Genomic DNA, 14,503 nt, shown 5'->3' with positions numbered 1-14,503 from the left:
CTCAGGTGGCAGCACTGAGTGTCTGGTGACTGAAAACTCACCTGTTCAGACTGCACCTTGGCCCATATCGCTAATTGTTTCTAAATGTAGCACTGAAAGAAGTTCAGCATATTTAATGAAGTTGATGTACTTGCATGATTCTTGCAGTTTTTGGATTGTATCCACATGGTTGAAATGCACCTATTGTAAGTCGCTTTTAGATAAAAGTGTCAGCTAAATAAATGTAATGTAAGGATACAGTTGTTACGGACAGAACTGGCCGGAGACACAAGGCAGGTATGATAGAGTTTATTATTACACAGGTACGTTGATAGTGAATGGAAGAAAGTATACAGTCCTTGGAATGGAGGTGGCGGAGCACTGAGTATTAGGTCCACACGGGTCAGGAGACTGGAGCGACACTCACGGAAGACTAGAGACGCACGGGACCAGGAACTGGAGTGGATAACTCACGGAGGACTGGAGACGCACGGAGACCAGGAGCACGAAGGAGCCGGAGAAGAGGTACTGGGTACCGGTGGCTGGTAGACTCACGGAGGACTGGAGACACACGGGGACTGGAGCTGGAGTGCCACACACGGAGACCAGGAGCACGAAGGAGCCGGAGAAGAGGCACTGGGTACCGGTGGCTGGTAGACTCACGGAGGACTGTAGACACACACGGAGAACAGGAGCACGAAGGAGCCGGAGACGAGGTACTGGGTACTGGAGGCTGGTAGTAGTCTGCTCAGGAAAAGGGAGTCCAAGGCGTTTAATGATTCAGGGGAACTAGCGTCCTATCCTTAGTCATTAACGAGACCGGAACCTGACTGTGGAGAGGAGCTGGGTTATATAGGGGAGTAGAGTGGCTGATTAAGTGCAGGTGTGTGATAGGTGACAGGTGCATGGAATCAGTGCTCAGGTGAGAGAGTGCATAGTGAAGGGGAGTGGCTGGAGAGAACATGACAGACTGTGACAACAGTACGCAGTGATTCTGTCAAAAACAGAATTGGTCAAGATCAACATAATCTCTTTTCAAGTTTCTTTTGGCAACCCCTTCAAAATAAAAACATGCGTATGAAAGAAAATTTATAATTCTAAACAAATTATAATGCCCTCATTAAATAAAATTACAATAATCTATTTTATCTTTTCTTTTTGTCAGATTTATAAAGCTGTCTGGTTCTGTTTTATATCATTGGGAAACTGGAAGCATGTGCACAAGCCTCATTTCCACTTCCACAGTTTGCCATAAATCGATGTAGAAATGCCCTTAAACAACCGTTTGCATATCGATACTTCTGCCTACTCCACCACTCATTAGACCTGTTAATGAAAAGAACGGCAAAAAAGTGCAATTTCACCAATTGTGTTGCATCGGCAAGGTTCCTCAACAGCATCAGAGCAGCTGTCATTACTCATGGCTGCTGCTATTTATAGCACCCATACCACTAATTCATGTACCTGTAAACCATCACCACAGTGATATCTTAATCATCATTATTAAAAATCAAAAGGATTGTCAATGATTAATTTATAGGGCTCATATTTTTATTGTATATTATTTTATTCATATAGCACCAATTCATAACATAAGTTATTTCATTGCACTTTTCCTATAGAGCAGTTCTATACCGTACTCTTTATAATATAGTGACAGACTGCTTCACAATGCAAAATTAAAATATTTTTAAATCATAAAATGAATCACTCATAAATGTAGTAAAAAGTTTATAAATGCGCCTTCAATTGACATTTTACGGAACTTTGTGTAGACTGCAAAAATAATAACATAATGTGAAGAAAAAGCCTGATTATAACCTAAATCCTAACCTAAACAAACAATGTTTTACTATAAGGTAACATCTCTTACCTCATATTTAATCTTCTCATTACATCACCCACCGCTGTCTCTAGAAAACTGCGTGTACACTCAGTGATATAGCACAAAATTCTGGGCCCTATACATAAGCAGTCTCTGTGGGCCCCCTTCCTCTCGCAACTATGTGGACCCAAATGCAGATGACCAGGAAGCGGTATGAGTATGAAGTAGCCGGATGGCTACAATGTTTATTGGGGTGAAGTGGCTTACAGGCAGGTACAGGCAGACAGACAACAAACAGGTAATAGGCAGGTAGCCAGATACAGGTCCAAGTAATAGGTAATGGGTTACCAGCTGGCAGTGGTGGAAACAGGGAAGTGAGTCCAAAGAGGCTAAACAAATCTGACAGGGAGCATGCTAAGTGTAAAGTCCAAAATCCAGACACGGTCCAAGGGAGACAAAGAATCCATACCAACAAACCCACGGGAAGAAATGCCAGGAACTGTGCATGGGAACAGGGACAAGGTACAACAAAAAATGCACCTAACAGACACACACGCACACACACGGGAAAGGAACTGGACTAAATACCGTAAGGGAGGTGAGACAACGAGACACAGGTGCAAACAATCAAGGTGGGGCCAACAATCAAACCTGGAGGGAAGGCAAACAAAGACAGAAAGTAAAACCCCAAGTCACGCAAGGAGAGGAACACACTACAAAATAAAACAGGAAATGACAAAACCTCAAACTATAACACAGGCAGCACCTCTCTCCATGTTTTACTATTTGTGATAAGTTTTAAGATTATCATGATAATAGAAACTTGTTTCAAAGAATCTTACGCTGTACAAAGTAGTTTACACTATAAAGAAACTGGGATGATGGTAAAGAGAGTGGTAAAACATTTGTAATCACACTGTCATGATGAGTTAAAGGAGGGATACACATAGTAGCATACTCAGTTTCCCTCTATGCAGCTTCCTATTGGCCCTGATTGTGTGTCAAGTCAAGTCAATTGGATAACCCTAACCCTAATTGTCCTAACCCTAACCCTCAAATCACATATTTACCTCAGGAGGCTTCACAATCTGTTCAGCATACGACACCCTCTGTCCTTAGACCCTCGATTTGGATGAAAAAATGGAAGAAAGCCCAGGAAGAGCAACAGGACGGACAGACATGCAATAAATGTCGTGTGTACAGATTAGAGCAACATAATAAAATTACATGGACAATCGTGATGACAAAATTATGAATAGATTGTAACATGAGCTCTGCATTTGACACTGTTGATCACTCCATCCTATCGGACCACTTTGAACAGTGAGCTGGCATCAAGGACACTGCTCTAAAATGGTTAAAATCCTATTTATCAAACAGGACTTTCTCAGTGGTCATGGGTAATGCCTCCTCTTCTGTGGCCCCTCTGACCTGTGGTGTTTCCCAAGGGTTCATCCTTGGCCCCTTGATGTTCTGTATATACATGCTACCACTGGGACAGATCATAACTAAACATAAAATCCAGTACCGTTGTTATGCAGATGACACACAAATGTATGTCCCATTAAAAATCAGTGATGAAGGCAGTTTTAATCATCTTCTATACTGTCTGTCAGAAATTAAGTGCTGGATGTCCAAAACCTTCTCCAGCTAAATTAAAATAAATCTAAAATAATTCTCTTTGGCCCCTCAAAGTCCATCCTGATTGTGCATAAACAGCTTGGATCCCCGTCTTCCAATGTCAAACCCGCAGCCAGAAAGTGTGATATTTGACAGTGAACTTTCATTTGAAAAACAAATTACAAATGTTGTTAGATCATGTTTTTATCAATTAAGGAGCATCTCAAAGATCAGGTCTTTTCTCTCTTGACCTGATCCTGAGAAGGTCATTCATGCTTTTATTTCTTCTCATTAGACTAAAAACATCTCACGCCTTCATCTGGTACAAAACGCAGCTGCTTGGCTTTTGACAAGCACTAGAGGACATGACCATATCAGACCTGTTTTACCCTCTCTTCACTGATTACCAGTTAATTTTAGACTTGATTTTAAGATTTTACTGATCACCTTTAAAGCACTTCATGGTCCAGCTCCCAGCTACATTGCTGAACTGCTGCTCCCCTATGAGCCAGGGCGCAGCCTCAGATCCTCAGGCAGGGCTCTGCTGGCTGTACCCGAGTCCCGGCACAAAACTAAAGGTGACCGGGCTTTTGCAGTCAGGGCCCCTAGGCTCTGGAACTCCCTACCTGAGGATCTGAGGCTTGCTGAATCAGTGACATCTTTTAAATCACTTCTCAAAACGTATCTTTTCAAAAATGCCTTTTATTAATTCTAGTGCTCTGTTTTATTGCCAATATATCATATCTGTTTTATTATTAGTAATTATATTTATTGTTGGGGGTTTTATTTTTTTTTATTTCATTTCATTGTATTGCTGTAGTTTTTACATGCCTGATTTTATTTGCCTCAGTCCTGAAATGTTGTAACCCTGATTCAACCATATAAAGCACTTTGTAATTTTAATTTTGAAAAGTGCTGTACAAATAAAGTTTATTATTATTATTATTATTTTTATTATTATACATGAAAAATGGATCCAGGAAGACATCGAGCAACTTCAGATGTCATCAAACTGATGGACCTGAGCCACACAACCTCCTCTCCACCATGGAGATCTGGAAGAGGACAGACTACACAAACACATGTAGCCCAGTGGTAAATTCGGGTATTATAGTGTAAGGGAAACTGGGTGGGTTATGATTGATCCCTCTTATTCTCAAAACCCAGTGACATGACTATTAAAATGTAAACGTTTGCACCCTCATTCTCACGTATGTAACATACAGTGTGGTTGTATGGGTGCTACACACACAAGAGTCAAAACTCAAGCACACTATTCACACAGGTAGGGGAAAGGAACAGACACACAGAGGAGGATAGATACAAGAGGAAAGGCTGACCATCCTGGAGGACGAAGATCCAGATCCAAAACATCTGGAGAGAGGCACCGACAGCCAGGGGAGAGAGAGAGGTCCATGGGCCAGCACAGAGAAAGGAGAGAAGAAGGAGAAACTAGGGGGAGAGAGAAGAGCGCAAGAGAGATAGGCACACAGCTGTGCTTGTGGGACACAAACAAACAGAGGGTTAGAGAGATGCAGTGTAATATTTAAGTATTAGGCTTAATAGATAAATTGAGACTGAGACCGACCCACCAGAAGGTAAAAGGTATAAGGATATTTAAAAATAAGCAGCTAGCTAAATGTTAAGGTGAAAAGATGAGTTTTAAGTTTGGATTTAAAGGCCTCAATAGAGTCAGACTGTTTGATATCAACAGGGAAGGAGCACGGGATGGGAATGTGTTTGTGCGCTTGTGCGCTTGTGTGTGTCATGCCCCTGAGGCCTTGTGAGTCATGCTGTGATGAGTCTGTTGGTCATGCTGGGGGAACTCAGACTGAAATTCTGTTGAAAGAGTGCGTAATATGTCTTCCATTGTAATACAGATGAAACCCTACTCTACCTTCTTTTAGGGTCCACCGTCAACCCCAACAGTCTGCATAGGTAGCTTTGGGATTATGCAGTATACACTTACATAAATAGAATGTAAGTATTGTTGCTTTGGTTACCTAAGGATTAATATAACTTGTTAACTGATAAACTGTTGACAAACTTTATTTGAGATGTCCCGATATACAATTTTAATACCTTTCAGCCAATCAGAGACATGTATTTTCCATAGCCATGGTATAATTGTTGTAGTTTTGGTGTTGTCACTTCCTGGTTTATTTTGTAGTATTCTCTTTCCCTTGTGTGTCTTGTGTTTTTACTTCCTGTCTGTGTTTTCCCTCCAGTTTTGATTGTTGGTCCTCCCTTGATTGTTGGCACCTGTGTCTTGTTATATCACCTCCCCTAGGGTATTTAGTCTTGGTCTTTTCTTTGTTCAGTGTTGGATCATTGTTGTACACATGGTGTTGGTCCTGCCTAGCCTTGACTGTAAGTTTGTATTGGATTCTTTGTTCTCCTGTGGCCCTTGTTTGGATTTTGGATTTGTGGTTTTGGATCTTGGATTTTGGCTGCTTCTTTGTGAACTGTGTTTTTCCACCTTGGACTCACTCCCCTGCTTTCACCTCTACCTGTACATGCCTGCATTCCACCCCACAATAAACTTGGTAGTCATCCGGCTACTTCACCCTGAGACCGCTTCCTTGTCATCTGCTTTTGGGTCCACATAACTGCATATAGCACCTTGCCATACGACAGAATGATCCGACCAAACATGGACCCAGCAGGTAAAGACCCGGAGGTAGCACCCTACCACTTAGCACTGGCTAACAGAGAGGTTCTGCTAGGCCAGCACGAACAGTTACTCCAGACTCTGACAGACAGCAGAAAAGCCATGGTTTCCCAAATCACACAGCTAACCCAGCAGGTCTCCCGACTCACCACCCAGCTCTCAACAGCCGGCACCACCTCGCCTACAGATTCCGGTCACTCTCCACCACTCCCTGTCTCTGCTGGATGGCAGCAGCCATCGCTCCCTGTCGCCTCTGCTGGATGGCAGCAGCCATCGCTGTCGCTGTCTCCCTGGATGCACCCTGTCCTCGCCTCCGCTGGATGGCAGCGGCACCCTGTCTCGCCCCGCCGCTGGATGGCAGCGCGGCCGTCCTCGCCCGCTGGATGGCAGCGGCACCCTGTCCTCGCCCCCGCCGCTGGATGGCAGCAGCGGCACCCTGTCCTCGCCCCCGCCGCTGGATCGCAGCCGCACCATGTCGTCGCTGCCGCTGGATATCAGCCGCACCCTGGACTCTCCGCCAGACCTCAACAGTTCCCAGAACTCTCTGCTGGATCGCAGCCGACTCGTTTCCCGGCTGGATCGCAGCAGTTCCCTGAACTCTCTGCTGGATCGCAGCCGACTCGTTTCCCGGCTGGATCGCAGCAGCTCCGTACTCCCAGCCCTGAGGTTCCGAAGACGGCGCCATGTCCGGAGGTCCAGTCGCCAGTGCCTTGTCCTGCTGCCACGCCGGCTCCAGTCCCTGCTGGGTCGCAGCAGCCCCTTGCTCCAGTCCCTGCTGGGTCGCAGCAGCCCCTTGCTCCAGTCCCTGCTGGGTCGCAGCAGCCCCTTGCTCCAGTCCCTGCTGGGTCGCAGCAGCCCCTTGCTCCAGTCCCTGCTGGGTCGCAGCAGCCCCTTGCTCCAGAGCCGGCTCCATGTCCAGCCGCCTTGCTACTGGCTCCAGGCCCAACCACCTCGCCGCCCTGTCTTGATGTCCCGCCGTCGCCGGCTCCACGCCCTGGTATCCAGTCGCCGGCTCCCCATCCTGACGTCTCGTTGCTGGTTCCCCGCCCTGCTGTACCGCCATTGGTCCCTGAGTGGATGGGCAGGCCTCCAGAAGGGGTCAGTCCTCGCCATTGGCCTCCAGAGACTCTCGGGCTTTGCCGCCGGCCTCCCGGAAGGTTCAGCGGTCTCCAGAGATTCTCGGTCTTCGCCGCCGGCCTCCAGAAGGGTTCCGTCTTCGCCTCCGGAGATCAGCTCTGAGGTCCCCAGCTCCGCACCTGTCCGGGCCGTCCGCCCGAGGTCCCCAGCTCCGCACCTGTCCGGGCCGTCCGCCCGAGGTCCCCAGCTCCGCACCTGTCCGGGCCGTCCGCCCGAGGTCCCCAGCTCCGCACCTGTCCGGGCCGTCCGCCCGAGGTCCCCAGCTCCGCACCTGTCCGGGCCGTCCGCCCGAGGTCCCCAGCTCCGCACCTGTCAGGGGAGTAGAGTGGCTGATTAAGTGCAGGTGTGTGATAGGTGACAGGTGCATGGAATCAGTGCTCAGGTGAGAGAGTGCATAGTGAAGGGGAGTGGCTGGAGAGAACATGACAGACTGTGACAACAGTACGCAGTGATTCTGTCAAAAACAGAATTGGTCAAGATCAACATAATCTCTTTTCAAGTTTCTTTTGGCAACCCCTTCAAAATAAAAACATGTGTATGAAAGAATTTTTTTATTCTAAACAAATTATAATGCCCTCATCTGTCATCTGCTTTTGGGTCCACATACCTGCATATAGCACCTTGCCATACGACAATAATTAGTTAGAAACAAGTCTGAATATCACAATAGCTGAATATTTGTATTTTGTTTGTTAAAATTTTAGCTACAATAGTTTGGCAAACAATGGTATGGAGCCAAAAGTCACATGACTCAAAAAATTGATATACTGGAAATGTTGATTCAGCCACTGACATTAGCTGATGAAGACTGACTTATCTGCAGTAGACACATGGCCATATATGAGCATAATTTGTTGCCTATTCCCACACAGGCCATAAACCCCTGAGATGCTGGGTTATTTCCTCTCATGTGCTATGTATGGGGAACAGCTGGTTCCCTTTTTTATACCATTGTTGATCTTCCAAGTGATAGCAGCAAAATTCACTTGCACAGTTAATTATGCACAATACCTGACAGCTGCTACAGGGGGAGCAAAGTTACTCGGTACACAACGTAACAAAACACAAAGTGACAAAGGTCTGTTATGCTTCTTACAAAAGGAAATGACTGGTAATTGTGCGTTGGAAAAGGTTGTATTTCTGTTATTGTTAACAAATCCTATGAAAAGACCATAAACCAACAATTAATGTATCCTACTAACAAATAGTGTTTGTAGCAAAGCTTGATATGTCTTATTCCTTAGGACCATAGAGGTCCATTGTTGTCTAAAAACTATTAAAAACACACTGTTGCACTGGGTGACATGTTCCTTCATTACAATGAATAGACAACCTGTAATTTATTTGGACTCAATCCTACATACACCGTCCTGCTGCCCCAAATACTCACTAGAGCAACAAATATGTATTAATCTGCCACTGAAAACAGCCCCCCCACAAATGCACTATTTTCTCCTGTTTGAGTAACATTTCCTAAAAACTACAGTGGCCAACTGTTTTAGGAATAAAAAAAAATTAACTATATGTTTGTGAGCTGTTTCAAAGATTTAATCTTCAGAAGGGGGGGCTACAGGGTAGGGAATTTAGAAAGTATTCAAGATGGACTAATGTATTGTTGGCTTCTGTCTTTTCAAAGGATTTTTTGAAAATAAGAAAAATATCAAATGACACTAGTCCCATTATATGAAATCTATTAACATGTCATACATGTACAATGCTGCTATACTGCACATTCAAAAACATATCTCTCATACAATATACTGTTTGTCTTGTGATGCTAATCATGTTTCCATTCCACTAGCCCAATTTGGGGCTATCTCCTTTATGCTTCCCATTGAAATACTTAGATACCCAACGCACATTTGCCAGGCTCAGAAATGTACTGGACAAAAATAGATTTCAAGTAGGATCCATTAGGAGTATACAGGAAGAAAACTAAATCATTTTAATTTTTCTATTTTATAGTGGTGGGCTGAGGAAATATGCAGAAAGCCAGAAAGTTCATATCCGAACTGGGGGCCTATGGATATTACACATAGATTGTGATATTACCAGGGTTCGAAATATGGTGGCGCTACGAGGAGCTCGGCTCCACTGAAAGAGACTTGAGCTCCCCAGAAAGCCTAATTTGAGAAACTTAGGAGGAGCTGCTGCTTTTTGGTGCTGCTGTTTCTTTTCTGTAAATGTATATTTAGGTTCCTGAAATAAATAATAGGCTAATAGTAAAGCACTTGTCAATGTGCATGTTTATTCGCGCATTTGTGTTTTACGTAAGACCAATAGTTGAGACTGTGAGCATGTTTAGAATTGTCATGGGATGCAACCTAGGTCTGGTCTGTTAAAGAAAGTAACTTACTAAAAAAAACATTGCAACAGTGAATATTTTTTCTGCTTCTTTGTTGTCCCAGGCTAAATATTCTCTGTATGAACTGAAATGTATTGATAGTATATTTTTGCACGTAGGCAGGCGCATTCATGTATGTGTATACATATGTACAGTATCCTCCCACCCCCAAAAGCCACAGTGTAATTCAAACACTGGTTATTACGCTTAATTTAGTACTCCAGAGGAATAAAATAAGACTCTTCTGCATCGTGCAGCCCATAGAGCAAGCACACCAGAAACTTCCGCCACCGGTTTAGCCCTCGGGCAATTGACGAACGTCAAAAACGCTTCTTAAAACACTTTCTGTATGGATTGCCCTTCGGTCCTCAACCTTAAAGGTACTGTGTAGAGTTTTCAGAAAATCCTTGTTATTTATGACACTAATGGCCGTTAAGTGAACTGCTGTCAGCATCCTGTTGCTCGTGCTCACACTCTGTAGGAGCGAGTGTGCATCGTGGGCATCGGCCAAAACAGTGACACGGCCGAACCGGGACCGAACACAACTCCCGAGACTGACAGAGGCCAGTTTGATGACAGGGAATACAGTACTGAGGTGATTTACAGTGGCTCCAAGCAGGACTCTTGACTCTGGGAATGACACAGACACGGCGGGTTCAGGCGGGGACAGGAGAGGTGGGAAGCGGGAGGGGAGCGAGAGGGAGGTCGGGCATCAGTCAGCGCCCAACCCTGGAGGCCTGAGCCAGGAGGAAAAACTGGCAAGAAAACCACCTCAGCAGTGGTCCCAGCAGTGTATTCCCTGACGTCAAACTGGCCTTCATTGATATCAGAGGCTGTGTTCTGTTGCTGCTCACCTGGCTCCGGTTCTGGTGCCCATTTCGACGCCGCTAGCGGTTACTTTAGCAAGTAAAGATATCTGTCCATCAGGAAACTCCGTAAATCACAGAGAGCTGAGGCAAAGCAGCCGGAGGACACCAGAGGGAAAACCAGAAAATAGTTTCTCCATAAAACATGATTCAGTTTCAATAATATCAGTGAAACACACATCAGAAACACTCCACTCCAGCGGCGCATATTGGTTTTCCAACCTAATACATGTCTCATTTGAAAAAACAGTAAATTCATCAAATTCAGTGCCACAAAATGCTATTTTCCAAGCTACTGTAGCTGTCATGGGTGGGTGCTGGTCATTTGTTGACGTTAGCAGACCCCATTTCTAAGCTAATGTTAGCTATTGTTACACACTGTTGGTGCTGTAGGGGAGCTGAAGAGAGGCAAGCATAAACATCACATCTATTGAATTTTCATCGAAAAACAGTCCTTTAAACCGAGTCCTTTACATAGAAATCAGTCCACAGGCTGTTACAGGCAACCGAGAAAGTCAGGGAGGGTCTCCTTTTTTAAGTTATGTTACAATCCATTCACATTGGAAATAAAAAGCAATTAATACATGTAAAAAACCTCCACACAGTACCTTCAAAGTAAGTTTTTGTGTGTGCCATCTTTTTTACCTCATTCTGGGGCAGGAAGTTCGAAAGGGTTTAATGCGCTCTTGTGGCCAATGGGATAAAAACACCTAATTGTTGTCATGGGTGTTTTTTCCTATATTGGCCACAGGTGGCAGCAATGAGACCACTCAGGCTGCACTTGAAAACTAACTTGTAAGAGCCGTAGGCAGTGCCAGGGGTGGGCTTACGAGGCTTTCAATTCAATTGTATTTATATAGCACCAATTCATAACAGAACTTATCTCATTGCACTTTTTTTCAAAAAATTCCACCATGAGCAAGCATTTGGCGACAGTGGCAAGAAAATACTTCCTTTAAGAGGCAGAAACCGTGGACAGAACCAGACTCAACAGTGGGCGGCCATCCGCCGCTGCCATGTTAGGTTTTGAGAGAGAGAGAGAGAGAGAAGGAGAGCGAGAAGGAGAGGTTTAGAGAGAGAGAGAGGTTTTTTTGGGGGGGCACAATGCAAATAACACCTAGAATTTTTTAAATAGTAGAAATGTAATTGTAGTGTTAATATTAATATATTAATAATGATAGGAATGACAGCAATAGGAACAATAATGACAGTATTAGTAAGAGAGCCAATAACAACAACTGTAGTAGCAGTTGTCGAGCAGAAACACAGGGGCAGCAGGTGGCCCACAACCACAGATCCAGTCTCTGCAGCTCTGGAGGCAGAAATACCTGCTGAAAGTGACAGAAGGAGAGAGGAGAGAAACGAGAAAGCACAGAACTACGGGAGAGAGAAGATGTCGAGTTAGTAACATGCAGTAAGAAAATGCATACAGATGGAGAGATGGCGAGAGGAGGCCACCACAGACTCATAAAACATCTTCAGCATTGTCTGGCAGATGTTGAAGGACCTCAGCCTCCTCAGGAAATAGAGGCGGCTCTGGCCCTTCCTGTAAAAAGCTTGAGTGTTCTTAGCCCAGTCCAGTTTATTGTCCATGTGTACTCCCAGGTACTTGTAATCCTCTACAATGTCCACACTGACCCCCCTGGATGGAAACTGGGGTCACTGGTGCCTTGGCCCTTCGTTGATCCACAACCAGCTCCTTAGACTTTGTCGCATTGAGCTGCAGATGGTTCTGCTCACACCATGAGACAAAGTTCCCCACCACAGCCCTGTACTCAGACTCATCACCACCGCTGATACTTCCCACCACAGCAGAGTCATCAGAAAACTTCTGAAGGTGGCAGGTGTGTGGTAGCTGAAGTCTGTGGTGCAGATGGTGAAGAGGAAGGGAGAGAGGACAGTCCCCTGAGGGGCCCCAGTGTTGCTGACCACGCTGTCCGACACACAGTGCTGCAGGCACACGTGCTGTGGTCTGCCAGTCAGGTAGTCCACAATCCAGGACACAAGGGGGGCATCCACCTGCATTGCTGCCAGCTTCTCCCCCAGCAGGGCAGGCTGGATGGTGTTGAAATATATGATATGCTATGCGGTTCACCAGGAAGATGATGCCGTCCTCAACTCCCAGCCGGGGCTGGTAGGAAAACTGAAGAGGGTCCAGGAGAGGTCTGACCATAGGCCAAAGCTGTTCCAGCACCAGTCTCTCCAGGGTCTTCTTTATGTGGGAGGTCAGTACCACTGGTCTGTAGTCCTTGGAGCCACTGGGACGCGGCGTCTTCGGCACAAGAACAAGGCAAAATATCTTCAACAGAACAGGGACCCTTTGGAGACTTAGGCTCAGGTTGAAGACACGTTGAAGGACTCCACATAGCTGGGGGGCACAGGCTTTTAGCACCCCGGGGTTATTGCCATCGGGGCCTGCAACCTTGTTTGAGTGGAGTTTCATCAGCTGTCCTCTCACCTGGTCAGCTGTCAGGCACAGCAGAGGTTACAGTCGGGGGAGGGGGGAGTCGTCGGTCTGGAGAGGGGCTGTTAGCCTGAGAGCCGGTTAAGGGGGGAGTAGGACTCTCCCAGGAAGATGGAGGAGGGGGGAGCAGTGGACTCAGAGGAGTCTGAGGACAGACAGCAGCTGAGTTAGAGGGGGGATGAGCAGGAGCCAGTGTGTCGAATCTGTTAAAGAACATATTTAGTTTGTTGGCCCTGTCCAAGCTGCCTTTGACTCCTCTGCTGTCAGATGGTCTGAAGCCAGTGATGCTCTTCATGCTGCTCCAGACCTCTCTCATGTTGTTCTGCTGGAGTTTCCACTCCAGCTTCCTCCTGTACTTCTCCTTGGCCTCCCTGATCTTCACCTTTAGGTCAGCCTGGATTGCCCTCACCTCCTCCCTATTACCATAAATAAAGGCCCTCCTCTTGGCATTCAGGATGTCTTATCAAAGACATCCTGATTGAAAGAGTAAAGTCTTAAGCCTACTTTTAAACAATACTACTTCAGATATTGCTTATCTGGACATCTATACATATTTGATTGAATCACAAGGTTATTGTGATTACCAAGTTACCAAGTATGGCAATATGAAAGTTAAAGACATATTCCAATGTAAGACGTTTTTACTAACATGTTTATAAAGCATTCATAAAGTATTGTCCTTACAAAGAAATAGGCCCTCCTGGTTACCTGCACTTGCACTATGCAAGGCGATTGCTATGTAACATACTAGTATATTTTAAGAAACATTCCAATTCAAACTGTTTTCATTAACATGTTCATAAAGCATTCCTAAAGCATTGTTCTTACAAAGATATAGGCACTCCAGGCTGCATACTGTTCCGTTTTCATCTCTTTTGATGGTGAATGATGTGGGTTTGATCTGCTGATTGCCCTCATTTCCCCTGCGCCTGAAGTGCAGTTGAATGTCAAACCACACTTTGTTTACAAGCCCCTCCGGAGTGTTGGGATCCAGCACATTCTTTATAGCTTTGAAGTCATCCTCTGATATTGATGAATCAGAATCAGAAATATTTTATTGATCCCCGAGGGGAAACTCTTTTGTTACAGCAGCTCACTATTACGTCAGTGCACACAGGAATAGAAGTACTAAGCAAAAATGTAATAAGAAAAAGGAAAGCTAAAAGTTGGAAAAAGTAAGACGACGAGACGGAGCTACGTCAACAGGCAGCATGCACGTTGGCGCATGCGCACTAACGAGCTTGATGCATGATGAATTGTCATGTCAAGTCCTTTATTTCTAAGGGTTTTCACAATGCAGGTAAATACATTGTTGCACATTGTAAGCTGTGTCTTTGAGGACTGACTGAGCGGTGGGTCATTAATGTAACTGTTTAGTCCAGTACGGAGACCAACTTAGCTGCTCGCCCTTACTGTTAATGACAGTGACTTAGAAATATCGCAAAATTTCATTGACCTGCTCCTTTGACACTGTCTTCAGGTCACACCTTCAGCCTTACAGCAGTCTTCAAAGCATTTGACGGCCCATTTTGTTTGCTTAACAGTATTCTGTTTATTTAGTTTTTTTCCAGTTTCTCGATCTCCTCTTTACGTATCT

At 45.2% G+C, this 14,503-nt stretch overlaps 1 long non-coding RNA gene across 1 annotated transcript; it reads right to left on the bottom strand.

Moving 5' to 3' along the window:
* Positions 1-271: 271 nt before the first annotated feature.
* LOC122884776 lies at positions 272-4,267 on the bottom strand. Its single transcript, XR_006379973.1, has 2 exons — positions 1,853-4,267; positions 272-809 (listed from the first exon to the last, which is right to left on the bottom strand). It is a non-coding gene; the product is annotated as an uncharacterized LOC122884776 (long non-coding RNA).
* Positions 4,268-14,503: the final 10,236 nt, after the last annotated feature.

The sequence above is a fragment of the Siniperca chuatsi genome, linkage group LG11 (genome assembly GCF_020085105.1).
Source record: "Siniperca chuatsi isolate FFG_IHB_CAS linkage group LG11, ASM2008510v1, whole genome shotgun sequence".
Lineage (NCBI taxonomy): Eukaryota > Metazoa > Chordata > Actinopteri > Centrarchiformes > Sinipercidae > Siniperca > Siniperca chuatsi.
This window is presented reverse-complemented; position numbering and strand designations above follow the sequence as displayed.